General features: G+C 42.6%; 1 pseudogene; it reads right to left on the minus strand.

Moving 5' to 3' along the window:
• Positions 1 to 829: 829 nt before the first annotated feature.
• LOC126420261 (5S ribosomal RNA) lies at positions 830 to 946 on the minus strand (annotated as a pseudogene).
• Positions 947 to 12,127: the final 11,181 nt, after the last annotated feature.

Here is a 12,127-nt window from a genome sequence, read left to right on the forward strand (position 1 = left end):
GACGTTCCAACTCATACAAAGATGTTCCTCTGGGTTCAAGTCGGGACCGAGCAGGCCACATATCATTGCCTCACAGATGCTGCTTTATGAAAGCGTGCAGTGTCACTGCTAATACAAATAACTATAGTCTCCGAAGTATTTCTCTACTGTACGCAGGACACAGGGCTATAAAATATGATTATATCCCTCTGCACTTAGCATTTTCTCAGTAACAGTAAGGGGACCACAGACTAACAGCGAGAAACATCCCTATATCGTAACACTAGCTCTTACTTACTTTTGATATTTTACATGTTGTAAAGTCAGTTTCTCCAGGCATTTACCAAACTCAACTCAACAGGGTGTGACGTGATACATCACTTCACTAGTTTTCAATCAACCAATTCCCAGTTACGCCGCACTTTACACCAAGTCAAGCGTCGCTTAGTATTTAATACAGAATATTTTGCTTATGAGGAGTCGCTCGACCATTGTTTTCCCTTCTTTTTCACTCCCTACGCACATTTATCATGCTAACTGGACTCCTGACAGCACTTTGGAACTCAGGGGTGATTCCGCTGTTTTCTGCTGATTTCATGCGATTTTGTTACCATCACCCGCTGAAATGCTCGACAATCCCTTCCCATCAGCACGTGAGCTCTGGCTGTTCTTGATGTACTCAAGCACTCCTACCGCCGTGTCATCCTCAGTGGAGGATGCGGAATAGAAGGGGCGTGGGGTCAGCACACCGCTCTCCTGGTCGCTGTGATGGTATTCTTGACTGAAGCTGCTACTATTCGGTCGAGTAGCTCCTCAATTGGCATCACGAGGTTGAGTGCACCCCGAAAAATGGCAACAGCGCATGGTGGCCTGGATGGTCACCCATCCAAGTGCCGACCACGCCCGCAGCGCTTAACTTCGGTGATCTCACGGGAACCGGTGTATCCACTGCGGCAAGGCCATTGCCCCCTGTTCTTGATGTAGTTGTGATTTTTCCTTCGCGTTTCCACTTCACAGTCATAACACTGACTGCTGAAAAAAAAATGGTTCAAATGGCTCTTAGCACTATGGGACTCAACATCTTAGGTCATAAGTCCCCTAGAACTTAGAACTACTTAAACCTAACTAACCTAAGGACATCACACACACCCATGCCCGAGGCAGGATTCGAACCTGCGACCGTAGCAGTCCCGCGGTTCCGGACTGCAGCGCGAGAACCGCCAGACCACCGCGGCCGGCGCTGACAGCTGACCTGGACACCTTTACAAGGATTGAAACATGCCCGATGGATTTGTTACCCAGGTGACATTCAGTGATGTCACTGTCCTGTCCTAACCAATCCATTTTTCGGATACTGCTTCTCTACTGACATCAAAATACTCTCCATCTTTTATACCGCGCCTCTCGTGACATATATCCATCAATTACGCGTTGCGTAGAGGCTTGCAGGTACCACTGATAATGTAGGAGTAGATGCGGATAAACATATTCCCCGAGCAACGCACGCATTCTTGGTAGCTAGTCTCTATTCCACTTTGTTATTATTATTTTTATTTAAAAACAATAGTGTTAATGCTTCCTCTCCATGTTCCCAGCGAAAATAGTTCAAGAACTCTGTGAACCTCATAATGTATAGACACACCAAGAGCTGCTAGGTGAGTTGCTTTCATTTTATGACCAGTTTCGTTCTCTCTGACCATTTTGAGGTACAAACACATCACAACAATGTACAAATGATCACATTATGATTTCTAAAAATGTTTGCAAATCAGTCTGTGTCAAAAGTTCCTTAAAATGCGAACAGATTTTCAGTAATTTTTTGCAAAGCTATCGCTACAATGAAAGAAGTTACGTACCCTATTTCATTAGTGTGAGCTCTATTCTTGAATGTACAGCTTGTAATGTAGGATACCTGATTATTATGCTGCTTGAAAGCATCTTCTGTTATCTCGGTCGGCTACTCTATTTTAATAATACTACTATTCTCTAATTTAATTAATAGTTGATGGTATAAATGACTTTAGAACACTTTCAAAACTGTATTATGATATATTGTTGAACTTCAAATGTGAACTTATTTTATTTGCTTTTCATCGTAATGGTAATACTTACTGCGAATTTATATTAAAAAAAAACTACCTGTGCTATTCGAGGAAGGATCTGGAATGCTTCTTAATTTTTGATTGATAACGCAGTTTGTAACGCAACTACACTGTCATGTTACACACACGAAACACAGTTTTATATTGGTTTTGCCAAATGTGTTTTTATTAGTTCAATACCGTCTTTCGTAATTATCCATTCTATACGTTTATTGTGACTTCATTGCTTTATTGATTTTCTATGTAAATTGTATCAGCAGAAACATGTAGAAATTGTAAATCTCAGAAAGAGTCGATAATCTCACGCTGATAACGAAGATAATTTGTAAACCTCTAGATGTATCTGGACGCAAGTTGGTGAACCCCATGGAGGCGTGTGCGCAAAATGCCCAGTAGTTAACAATTAATAGTGGTGTAAAGACACAGCTGTTCTGGAAAGCTGGCGAGGCAAGAAGAAAGAGTAGACAAAATATGCTGCAGTGAGCCAAGATAATGATTATTAGCCTCGCAGGAATGTCCTGTAATGTTGTAGCTGCTGGAATAATTGCTGCACGTGAAGAGGCATGCAAGAAAAAAGATCATAGAAATGATATGTGTATATACGATGGGACATGACTGAACACCTACCAAATGAAACTAAAGCTCACCATCAGCGACCACAAAAGCCAAAGAGCTATAATTTATTTATAATTATTTATATAACAGAGTCATAATTAGTGTTTTTCTAACGTTTGACAATAAATCACGCAACAGATCCAGCTTGTTTAATTGACTGCAAATTACCTTGTTACTCAAATTGTGGTTTATATCGTGCAATGCGAGCGCAAAATTCGTTAAGCTTTTGTTACTGTAACAATACAAGGAAGTTCAGAATCACCAGTGCTGCTTCACAGACATCATTGTTATAGGTGTTAAATTTTGTTGTTCTTACTAACTGAGCACAGCATTAAGGACCTTCAGTCATAAATTGTTCCAAAACCTTACTTAAATTGAAAGAAGTACCAGAAATAAATATCAAAATCTATGATTAAAGATTTTCTGTATATACTGGTAGCATAGTGAAGTGTTCCTGTTTTCTCAAATTTCATCCCGGAAAGACATTCAGATTCAAAACAGCCTTAATTTTTTTATGGAGAGTTCCTTTAGCATTTTTTTAAAGAAACTTTCAGACGGGTTGTTTAATGATATGTACTAGTTTCTGTCTGTAATTATGTTGAAGGGTGCTAAGCAGGAAGTGATACAAAATGTTAACGGCCTTCGTTCGCTGTGTGATTATGGTTTTGAATATCTATACTGATACTGTGATAAAGCGATGTTGATGATGATTATATTTGGACTGTGGGGCGGTCAACTGTGCGGTCATCAGCGCACATACAAAGTTCCAATTTTAACGCAGCCCAGTTTTTTTACACAGTCCAGTCTAACCATTGTCACGAATGATGATAATGAAGACATCACAAACACCCAGTCCCCGGGCAGAGAAAATCCCCAACCCGGCCGGGAATCGAACCCAGGACCCCGTGATCCAGAGGCAGCAACGCTAGCCACTAGACCACAAGCTGCAGACTGTGATAAAGCGAGAACAGATTGCAAAAACAACATTTTCTAGCTGATTTGAACTCATTCTAAAAGTATTACGAAGCGAACGTATAAATAAAATAAAATCGCTAAATTAAACAAAATAGTTGCTTGGTTCTAACACAGTAGAAGGTTTTAATAGTAACTCGTTTAACGTAAAAAATAGAATAAAACTGTGCAATAAAAACCAACAGGGATCGGTACAAGTTACGAATACGGGTGCCACTGCCCTGTTCAGGAATCTAGTGAGGCAGTCCTGTTGCTGATGTCGAGTTCTAAGGGGTGACGGTGGATTCCTGTTAAAGTAGTTTGAACTGTGATAGAACTGAAAGCTGTGTAAATGCTGTCACTGTACTATCTGCGAAGACACCAAAGCGATGTTGAACGAGAAACTGATGCTGGGTGTTAACACTGCAAATATATAAGTACGAAAGTTCCTAGTTGTAAATTCGGCATCTAGGTGACTCTGTAATTTCAGTCGGTTACTTTGGTGGCAACAATGTGATGTTAAACCTGTGTGTCTCGTTTAGTTTTTCTGTAAGACATAGATTACTTAAGATGAAACTACGTGCATTTGAATGTGTTGCACAGACGTTTTTTGCTTTCTTTTATTTTGGTCGTCAGTCTTATGATCGGATTGATGCAGCCCGCCACAAATTTCTCTCCTGTAGGGCTCTGTTCATTCGAGAGTAGGATCTGCACGCAACGTCTTCACGTGTGTCCTGAATGGATTGCAGCGTCGTGGCTCAGTGGGTCAGCACATTGAACTCGTGTTAGGGATGACGACCCTTCAGATTCGAGTCAGACCATTCAGAAGCAGCTTTTCTGTGATCACCCTAAATCGCTCTATGCAAATTCCGGAATGTTCCTTTGAAAGGGCACGGCTGATTTCCTTACACATCCTTGAAACAAATCGAGCTTGACCTCCAACTTTATTGATGTCGATGGTAGTTCGCCGTTAAACTCTAATCTTCCTTCATTCGCTTCAAAGTCTCTGTTCCGCTGCAGTTTCTATCCTCAACGGACCCCTGAAGTACCACGGGAGTTATTCTCTTAACACATGCCCTATAATCCTTGTCAATGTTTTCCAAATTTTCTTCTCCTCGCCGATCCTGTGGAGACCTTCCTCGTTTCTTACCTTATTAGTACACCTAATTTCGAGTACATTTCACTAAACCGCATACACTTAGATTTATTTGTTTCCGAATTTCCAGCAGTCCATGATTCACTTCCACACTTCCAAATGTATATTGTCAGAAATTTCTTCGTGAAACTAAGTTTGATACTAGTAGTGTTAGTCTTCTTTTGATCTCCTCCGTCTTTCTACCACCATTTGTTATTTTTTTCCAAGGTAGCAGAATTTTTACACTTCTCCCACTCTGTGGTCCATAATTTTTGTGTTAAGTTTATCGCTGACTAGCTGCAGTGTCCGGCGTACTGGTCAGCCTTCCATCGCCTTACTGGTTCCTATTCTACACCCCATTACCCCCTTCTCCATTACCCCTTTCTTAACGACTGCCCCCTTCCAAACAACCTCAGTAAAGCCAACCACTTCGCTTCCCACCTTTCTGAGGTCTTCTCCATCCCTGATGATCTGCACTTTGATTATTCTCTTTTCTCCACGCCGATATCTCGGTCGTTCCACTTTCTCCCAGACTCCAGTACTTGGGACAGTTGCCGCCCTCCGACATCAACACTCCAATTATAGCACAAGACATTAAGCTTATCCTCTGGTCAAACCACAGCACGGCCCCTAGTCATGATTGTGTCACCTACTGCTACCTCAGAGAATACCCCCTTCTCCTTCCTGACTGTCCTTGCCAATCTATACAACGTCATCCTCTCTACTGGCTTCTACCCCGACCTGTGGAAACTTCCCACATCCTCTTATTCCTCAAACCTATCAGTCCCCCTTCCATCATAACTTCTGATCATCCCATCTGCCTCACCTCAATCTTCAGTAAGCTCATCGAATCCATCCTCTCCTGTCATATCCATCACCAACTCTGCGAACACCACCTCCTCCCCCTTACCCAGTGTGCCTTCTGACCCTCCCTCTCCACTGAAGACCAACTCCTCAATCTCATCCATCTTCTCTCCCACCAACTTAATTGCTGTCACTCTGCCATTTTTGTTTCCCTCGTCTTCGAAAACGCCTACAACTGCGTATGTCATCCCTGTCTCCTCCTTAAACTCCAAACCTACGCCCTGCCTATCAGTATTGTCCATATGGTCACTTCATTCCTCTCACGCCATCCTTCCTATGTCACCCTCCATGACACCAATTCCCGTCTCTTTTATCGCAATGCTGCCATCCTCCAGGGCTCTGTACTCTCCCCTCTCCTCTATATCCTGAAACACCACTAATATGCCCAAGCCACCCCCACCTGTCCGCCTCCTTCAATATTCTGATGATACGGCCTTCCTGACTTTCTATCCTACCCTTCAATAGTTCCAACACACACACTCCAAACCCACCTTGACCAGTTCACCATTTGGTGTAACCAGTGGTTCCTTCATATCAACCCCTCCAGAACCCAGGCAATCATATATGCTACACCACCTGCTCCTTCCATCTCCATAATTTCTACATCACCATTTATGGTCGTTCCATCCAGCTTACACCCACCCTGAGATACCTTTACCTCTTCCTTGAGTGTCACGTCACCTGGACCCCTCATCTCCTGACCATCCAGCAGAAAACCCATTCCCTCCTCCACCTCCTGAAACTCCTGTCTGGCTGGACATGGGGATTGCATCATTCCACCATCCTCCACACCTACAAATCCCTCATCTGTCCTATCCTCTGTTATGCCAGTGTTGCCTGGATCTCTGCCCTCCCCCCCATCCTCCTACTTTTATAAGGCCCTCCAAATCATAGAACACCATGCACTCCGCTTTGCCTTCTGTATCTGCCTTCCTTCCCACACACAACTCCTGTATGACCTCATCCCCTACCATCACCTTCTCCTTTCCCTCCAACATCTCCACATCATTTACACTGCCTGCAGGCTTGATCCCCCACCCCTGGTTTCCTCCTTCCTCTCCACCCCCACCTGTTGTCGCACCTCTATCGCTGTATCCCTCCCTCTCTTCATCTCTACACCCTCCATGTCCTTCATCGGGGCAATTTCCAGCTCCTACCTCTGCTGGATGTTGAACTTCGCCATGACATCTACCATTCCTACCAACTGTAGCCTGGCCTTGTTCCCCCCCCCCTCTCCCCCCAGGCCCCCCTTTTCCTCTACCCTAATTCTCCCAGAGTGGGTTTTCCTCCTCCCCCTCTGAGTCCCTGCACCCCCTCTTCCTCTCATCCCTTCCCTCCCTGGCCTCCCTTTGGCATGCCACCCACCTTATCTTCCTTTCTGTCCCTGCTTTCTCCCCTCCTTTTCCCTTCTCACTTGTTCCCCACCCCAGACAGATCCTCCCACGTTTTTATTCATCATCAAGTGTGCTTTGTTTGTGTTGTGTTTGGTGGCGTTATACAGTGTCATCAAGTGATGTGTTTTTAATTCTGTGCTCCACCTGTGTATAGTCCATGTTTGTTCGTGTGATTTTTTATACTGTGGCCGACTTTTTAACTTGTGTTTGACTCCAGTGAGTTTAAGTGTGCAACGAATTGTCATATGTGTTCTTTTAACTTTATGTCGACTTTTTAACTGTCCTCCTGTGCATGTCCCCGTATTAGTGTATATTTTAACTCCCATCATCTCCATTTGCCATGTTTTTATATCGCACTTTTATCCACCTTTTTTGTACGCTTTCCCCTTTCATGTTTTTTTTTGTACACGTGTTTGGCTGAAGTTAGGTGGACTGTGCTCCTGCCTGCCTGCCCATATGGGCAGGAGAATGAAATTACAATAAAGAAAAAAAAGTGTTTCAAATCAGATTACGAAATCTTATGTAGACAATCGTCTTCCTCTCGTTTTGAAGGTTTAGTGTGAAAATTTCCGTCGGGATCGGACTAAAATTGAAGTCTTGTATGAATTACAAACAAACGAACTAACAGACGGACACTCTACTTCGTTTCTAATATTCCTCATTTTCACATATATCTAAAAGTAGTTTTCCTTTTTTTTTTACGCACGAGTAAGCATTTTTAAGCATTTCTGAGCCTAAACCTGCAGTGTGGAGGATACTCGAAGAAAGTTTCTGGAAACTGTTATGACCACTCAATGATACGACTTTTCCCGGCAGAAAACCCGTTTAAAGGGGACCCAAAACGCACAGAGTGCTGGCATGAGTCCGTCACTTGCCTTCAGCTTGAAGGGACGTCCAGCTGCCCGCTCGGGCGCTTTCCCCGGGGCACTCTGCTCGTAACTTCACCGGCCTGTTTCGAACTCGCTCCCTTACTGGGTAACTGGAACAAACGCGTAGCGTTCTAGCGCCAGTTTAAATTATCGCAAATACCTTCTCCTTATCAGATACAGTCGTACTTATTCCTGGAATTCTGTTTTTGCAGAGAAAGTTCTGTTCGGCACGTTTCTAGAGCGACAACGTGTTCTTCACTCTGATTGCTGTCCCTGTCTTTCTTACTGCAACGTTAATTGTAACGTCTCCGTTCCACCTGTCGGAAAGACAATGGACGGAAATTTTATTATCTTCGCTGTGAATCTGCCCATTCCTCAGACCGCACGATTAATAACCGTTTTCTATTCCTTAATGAAACACAAACCTTTTCATCACCAAATGCTATTCTCACGTTTCTGTATCAGATTAAGACAATAAAGTCGTATTTAGGAACAGCGCTCTTCGAATTACAGTTCACACTTACTCATTTCGGTGTTCCCTGGCTGATCTAATCTTTCATAGAATTTTCGGGAAGATTATTTCTGCAGCACCTAACACGATAAATGTGTGTAAGGAGTGAAAAAGGAGGAAGCTAGAGCTACAAACGAAATACCTTTACTATTCTCAAGTGTAATCACCGTTAGCTACAACGCACATCTAACAATGTCAGAAAACATTTCGGGTGAGGAATCGTTCGAAGCCCCGTGGTGACACATTGTTGGATATCCTTAACATTACAGTGGATGAGAACTGGTTTCACCATTACCATCCAGAGACAAAGCGACAGCCAATGGCACTGTGGTCATCGTCTATACTGTACAAGACTCTTCAATTCTGTATAACTACTGCAGGCTGCATCCATTTTAACCAATTTAGTGTAGCAAAACCATGGTTTTCCTCTACAATTACACTACTCTCAGTTACCAAACTGACGAGTCTTAGGACCTGTAATATCAGTCTACCCTTCTTTTAACCATTTCTGAAATGAATTTCTTTTCGCCCTAATTTCATTCACTACCTCCTCACTAGCTCTTCATTTCATTCTCTTCTTATCCCAATTATTTATCGTTTACTTATCGCTTTTTGGCTTCAGAAAGAACTTCCTAACATTTAAACATATTTTCAAATTTAGCAAAGTTCTCTTTTTAACGAATGTTTTGGTGGCTGTTGCCGATCTGCATTTTATATCCTTTCCTTTTCTGCTACTCTCATTTATTTTTCTTGCGAAATAACAAAATTCACCTACTGGTTTTAAAGATCTATTCATTTCATTCAACTATTTTCCCGGGTAATTTGTCCTCCCTGACAGAATTTCAATGTCATTGGCCAACCTCAAAGTTATAATTTCTTCTTTTGAATTTTCGTTTTATTTCAAATTTCCTCTTTGGTTTGTTTCACAGCTTGCTCGACATACAGATTAAGTAACATCGGCGACGGGCAACAACCCTGTTTCACTCCATTTTCAATGACCACCTTCATGTCTTTCGACTCTTATAACCGCAGTCCGGTTTCTGTACATTAGCTTTTGCTCCCTTGAATGTATCCCAGCTACATTCAGGAAATGCTATCTTCTATCTATAAGCTGCCAGTGTCTTCACATTTCTTCCATGTATACAACCTTCTCTAACCCAGCCGTTAGGAATGATTAAATCATGCTTTGTACAGAATTCAACCAGGCGGTTTCCATTTTCATTCTTTTCGCCTAACCCATGTTTTCCTACTATTTTTCATTCTATTCCCTTCCTCACTAGCTGATTCAGGTACCCCATGTAATTAAATTTTCGACTCACTTACCCATCAGCATAACTTATCTCATGATACGTTTTTTGAATCTCTCCATCATCTGCGAAACTTGTCCTACTGTAATGAGTATTTATTTTGTATCTGTCGTGGCAGTGACAATGCATTCACTGCGCTGTTCATAGTCGGTTATTCATATTCCCATTTTCTTATTCAGTTACAGAATTACTCTGTATTATCCCTATTTCTATTTGTGTCGAGCACTCTGTATTCTCCCGAGGAGAAATTCTGTCTATTCTGCGACAGCACTTCGCTAATTCCCACCGTATATAATTTCAACCCATCCATAAATATTTTTTAAAATCTCTAGTCCACCTACTCTATTAAGGCATCTGACATCCCATGCTGCGACCTGCGCGAACGTCTAGAACGATATTTTTTTATGTACTAACATGTAAACGGTAAAAACCTTACAAAATATATAGTCTGAAGTGACTACAAATATTGAGGTTCTAGGCCGACATATTAAGAAACTATGTTTGCTTCCTGAACAATTACCGTAGTCATTATCGGACAACTGACATCGATTTTGAAGAAATGTGAAGTGTTTGTTAGTGACTGAGAACCCACACTTAAACAAAATCATTGTCTGAGGTTCCTATCGTATGCCGAGCGTCATGTAAATCAAACATTTCCCAGTGGGGAATCTAATCAGTATTGAGGGAAGATCTTTGGGTCCCGGACAAAAGCAAGAACTGACTGTATGACTTATTTTAGGAGGTAGGAGAAGGAAAGACAAGCTTAAGTTTATAACATTTGTACATTTAGAGAAAGCTTCTGGGAATGTTGATTGTAATACAGTCTTTAAACTTCTGAAGGTAATAAGGGACAAAATACAGAGAGCGAAAGAATAATTACAACTTCTACAGTAACCAGACGGCGAGCAGTTAACAAAAAGGAGGCAGAGGGTGAGAAGGGAGTGAGACATGCTTGCAGTCCATCTCCGATGTTACTACTTCTGATGCTGCTGACTATGGGTTTAAGGAGACTAAAGTCATCCATCTCTTATTCCTGGTCGGAATCGGTGTACTACCATCTGTTGGCGTCTGGAGTAAGTTCTGCGTGCAAGTGTGAGAAAGTTTTCTAAATGTCTGTGTAGTATGTATCTGTGGCGGGGCGTTGGTAAAGGCTGGACATGCACTTCGCCGGATGTGGAAAACCGCCCAAAATCAACATCCAGGCTGCTCAGCTCACTGGCCTTTGACTGTAATCCGCCGGGCTGATTCGCTCCAGGGTCGGCGCGCCTTCCCATCCCAGAAATGGGTGCTTTAAGGCGCATAGCAAGCCAGGCGGGTCAGATATTTTTCAGTCCTTCCACTGAGCATGCAGAGAATGGTACTAGGCTCGCCACCTCTATCCGATAGAAAGAGATGTGCACAATATTGGCCCAAAAAGGGCGATATTACAAGGTAAAGGGGATATTGGGCAAGAGCCTCATCGAACAAGGAACTAAAGGAATTCGGTAATATAGAATGGCAAGAAACCTGGAACAGGAGAGAAAAAGGCAACAGAACTTACCACTTCCTTCCTAACATAAAAGAAAGATTAAGAATGTCGTACCTCTTTCTGATCAAGGGAGCTATACGTTTCCTCTCTGGACACAGCCCATATCCCGTCTACTTACTAAGAATACGACAATACACCACAGACATTTGTGAATGTGGAGTAATCAGCAGCCCAGAACAACATTGTCCACAGCTCGTGGTCGTGCGGTAGCGTTCTCGCTTCCCACGCCCGGGTTTCCGGGTTCGATTCCCGGCGGGGTCTGGGATTTTCTCTGCCTCGTGATGACTGGGTGTTGTGTGCTGTCCTTAGGTTAGTTAGGTTTAAGTAGTTCTAAGTTCTAGGGGACTGATGACCATAGATGTTAAGTCCCATAGTGCTCAGAGCCATTTGAACCATTTGAACCAATATCGTCTGGGAATGTGACATTAGATAAGATGTTACAGACCAGAACAGGAACGTCTGTAGTAATATGACAGTCTATGAAACAATAAGGAATGCGCAACTGTGGAATAAGGTGAACGCCCTGACAGTTTAAGTATCAGCTTATGAACTGTACGTCAAAACTACATAAAATATCTACAAAAAAGTCTAAATACTGAATTTGACCATCTGGCGCACAGATATATCTTCATCCGAGACCACAAGGCAAATACTACTGGTCTACTACAGTATCCTGCACTGCTTGGTCACAATTTTTTTTAATTTATGACTCTAGGTTGCCACTTTACAACACTGCACTACAGAGCAGTACACTTCGCTACTGTCCCTGGTGCCAGAACCAAGCTACATTCCTCACTTTTCTGGATAGTTAGCCCCTAGCACATTGAAGTACAACTTAGGATTCATAGGAGCTGTGCTGCTGTGTCATCCAA

Source organism: Schistocerca serialis, chromosome 9, assembly GCF_023864345.2.
Source record: "Schistocerca serialis cubense isolate TAMUIC-IGC-003099 chromosome 9, iqSchSeri2.2, whole genome shotgun sequence".
Classification (NCBI taxonomy): Eukaryota; Metazoa; Arthropoda; class Insecta; order Orthoptera; family Acrididae; genus Schistocerca; species Schistocerca serialis.